At 34.7% G+C, this 3971-nt stretch overlaps 1 long non-coding RNA gene across 1 annotated transcript; it reads right to left on the bottom strand.

Annotated features, from left to right (window-relative positions):
* Positions 1–848: 848 nt before the first annotated feature.
* LOC145069386 (uncharacterized) lies at positions 849–3725 on the bottom strand. The gene is made up of 3 exons (XR_013689471.1): positions 3657–3725; positions 2969–3034; positions 849–2691 (listed from the first exon to the last, which is right to left on the bottom strand). It is a non-coding gene; the product is annotated as an uncharacterized LOC145069386 (long non-coding RNA).
* Positions 3726–3971: the final 246 nt, after the last annotated feature.

The raw sequence follows: 3971 nt of genomic DNA, 5'->3' as shown, positions 1-3971 counted from the left end.
CACTAAGTTTTCACCTTTTTTCGATTTTGACACTAAGTTTAATTTTTTATTTCAATTTTGACACTATGTGTTTCTTGTTCCAATCGAACATCATTTATCAAATTTTGTTCAATTTTGTCTATTTTCCATTTGAAACCGTATAAATATATTTTTTTATTACATTTTAAACCGTATAAACATATTTTTTTCGTTTAAAAACCACATTTTTATTTAAATACAAGGTGTTTTTTTTCTTACATTTAATTCAATGTTCTAATAAAAGTAATTCTTATTATATTAAGCTTGTCTGTTGAATAGATATGTAAGAAAATTCAGATTTTGTAAGGACTCCAACTTCATGTATGACAACTTAGCAATGTGATTCAAAGATGACATAATATTTGTTCAGTTCTATTTAAGTTGGTACTTGAAAGTGTTAACAAGCTTTAACACTTCTCATTCACCACATTAATTAACCAAAACAAGCTCTTTGATTAACCCTAACCTTACTAACCTAATCTAAACAAGCTCTTAGAGTTAGATTAAAAGATTGCATGAAGCTTTATGTGAATGTTCCCAACAACACCCAATGCTCCTCACAAGCTCAGGAGTGTAAAAGTGTATGAATAAGATTTACACTAAATTTATTCAATATAGAGATCAATTTAATGCTTGTTACTTGTTCAATTTCACAAAACAATTACGGATTTTGTAAAAGAGATAACTTGAATGACCTAACCCTAATTCAAATGGCCAATAAGAATCACAATTAGAATCAAACATTCGATTAAAGCTAAATCAAATTCACTAGATAGAAATTAAGAACAAACATAATGTCATATGATTGAATTCACTACCAAGAAGTCAAAACATGAAATTGGAGAAACTAGGGTTCTAGCCACACATGTCTAGAACAAGATCACAAGTTAAAAAGATGGAAATGTATGCAATTACAACTTACAAATACTAGAAATAATGTTTCCAAATGATTGCTAATCAAACCCTTGCAAAAACCTTCAAAAATCCTTCTCAAAATGTGCTCTGTTATCTTATGTGTGTGTAGAAAAGGCCCTCAACCCGTAATATGAAAGATAGGAAAAACTGCCAAAAGTTGGTTTCTGGGTCGAACACGGCCCGTGTTGGACATAAAGTAAAGCTGACACGGCCCGTGTTCAGCAGGGTCAACAACTCCTCTTTTTGGTCAACATGCCCCGTGTTAATTTTGCAGTGTTTTAAATCTAACACGACCCGTATACCCCTCTGACTCCGAATCCAAACTTGATTTTTTCCAACTTTTTCGCTCCTCGCTCGATCATCCCGAAATTTTCACCAATGCTTCCTGGAACCTTCCAAAGTGCGTTCCAACCTCCGGTTTACCTGAAAAAGACATGAAAATGTGCAAATAAGGTTGTTCTAGAGACTAACATGAAATATGATGGAATACAAGACAAATGAAGGACAATTACGCTAAATAGATGTATGAAATGGGACTAAAAGGTGTGCAAAAAGGTGCACAAATTGCACCTAACAATGGCTAAGAAACCCTAATTTCTAGTTTTTGTTCAAAACATGTTGATTGCTTGACTTGAAACATATGATTTGATGTTTGATTTGTGATTCTATTATTGTGATTATGTTTTTGTTTAAACTAGAATCCTTGAATTTGATTTGTGTCTTATTGGTCACTTTCATGAATTGAATTTTTGTGTAGTTAATTAACTTTTAGGGCACCTAATCGTTCATTTAAATTAATACTACCTCCGTCCCAAATTGATAGTCCACTTTTGAGTTTTGAAGTCTTTTTCCTTCAACTTTGACCTTAAATATTTTTGTTTTTGATAGATAATATTTGATGCAAAATATATGAATGAATTGTATTTTAAATGGTTTTTCATTGTTATAAGTTTTATCAAATAATATATAACACAAATAAAAATATTTAAGGTCAAAGATAAAGAAAAAAGACTTAAAAAGTCAAAAGTGGACTATCAATTTGGGACAGAGGGAGTAATTGGTAACAAACAATAAGTTTTCTTATTGTAAAACATACATCACTTGTTTTCACACTTCCAAGCATATGAGAAAAAATGAGCATTGTTGGGAAGCGTATGAACCCAAATGGCATCACCACGAACCCGTAATGACCATAACGAGTTCGGAAGGTTGTCTTCCCAATGTCGTCCTCTCTGCCCCTCATTAGATGGTAACACAATCTCAAATCTATCTTGGAGAACTAAGATGCACCCTGAAGTTGATCAAAGAGGCTATCAATCCTCGGGAGAAGGTATCATTTCTTTACTATCAACTTGTTCAACTCCTGGTAATCGATACACTTGTGATGAGAACCATCTTTCTTGTTTACAAATAATATTGGCGCTCTCCAAGGGGAAATACTTGGGCGAATGAACTGCTTGCCCAACAACTCCTGAAGCAGAGAAGAAAACTCATGCATCTCAGGCGGTGCAAGGCAATACGCCGCCTTAGCGATTGGGGTCGCACTTGGAACCAAATTGATCTGAAACTCCACTTGCCTCACATGAGGCACACCGGGTAGATCCTCTGGGAAGATATCGGGAAACTCCCTAACCACTGGCATATCAAAAACTGACTTCTTCCCATCATCTTGTATCAACCAAATAAGCAAGATAACTTGAACACCCATGCTGGATATACTGCCTATCCCTAACGGCTAAACAAAACGCTGAACCACCCCTGGTACCATGTAACACCCGGGTTTCGGGGCTAAGCATTTTAGACGATGTAATAGTCTAGTTGTGACATCCCCATTTTCACGGCCAGAAAAGACCGATTTTGTTTATGCTTTATAAAAATCAGAGTACTTCATTTTATAAAAATGTTGCGGAATTTGTTCCCAGAAAAACATGGTAAATACGTTATTAAAACATTTTCGATGAAACGTATTTATTTCATTTTAAAACGTTTGGGATGTCATCGTTAATACAGAAACATAAGCATAAACAGAACTTACAATTATTTACACTAGTGATCTACATCTCTTTAAATCTCTCAGTGTATTGTGACTTCATATCAACACCTGTGATAAAAATAAACCGAGTGGGTCAGGTTGGGAAACCTGGTGAGCACATAGGGTTTTCAACCCACAATAATATAATTATTATTTTTAAACATCAAACAATCAACCCAATTACCCATTCCCGTTATCCTCACATTACGTCCCTAAAACATCTAACACAAGGGACCTAGTCAAAGGACTATCATTGGGATGGAGTATATTTGGTGAGCACACAGTTCACACAGTTCGAATAAACACACAGTTTGAATAAACACACAGTTCGGTTAAACACAAAGTTCGAATAAACACCTACAGGTTGCGAGCCTGTTAGTGTTCCACTGGACTGTCTAGAATAGTCCGTGGTCGTCATCTATACTCCGCTAGATGACTAGATCATCAAGAACATCTATAACGAGGCATCTCATTATTTCATTTTATCACACAGCAACTAATACATCTACCCATGTTTTACCCAACACATTTTGTAGATATAAAATACATATACAGTTTAAATCATTGAAAACATGTATAAAACGTTCATCCAGCATAGATAGCAAGTATACAGATAATATACACACACAGCACGTAATTTATATAAAATACTTCATATCTATGTGTAAGCTGAAAGTAACTATGCACTCACTTGAGAAGGTGGTGACTCGGTACTCGGACAGCGCTTCGTTTACTTTAAAATAATTTCCTTTGACGAAACCTAGTATTATCACCACTAGATTTTAGTCTAATATTACCGTGACTAATTATTAGTCTTATTATTATTATTATTATTATTATTATTATTATTATTATTATATAAGCGTTTAAACAATACTTTCCAACTACTATGTACAGACAGGGGCCAGACATAAAACACCGGAGGGCAGGACCATTTTGGCGTATAGCACTTCTGAAATCCAACAACCCTATGCGGCCCTTTAAACCAGATTCCCCGTACCGCGAG

Source organism: Lactuca serriola, chromosome 8 (genome assembly GCF_051521515.1).
Source record: "Lactuca serriola cultivar US96UC23 chromosome 8, Lser_US96UC23_V15, whole genome shotgun sequence".
Lineage (NCBI taxonomy): Eukaryota > Viridiplantae > Streptophyta > Magnoliopsida > Asterales > Asteraceae > Lactuca > Lactuca serriola.
Note: the sequence above shows the minus strand (reverse complement) of the source record. Positions and strands in the feature narration are given on the sequence as shown.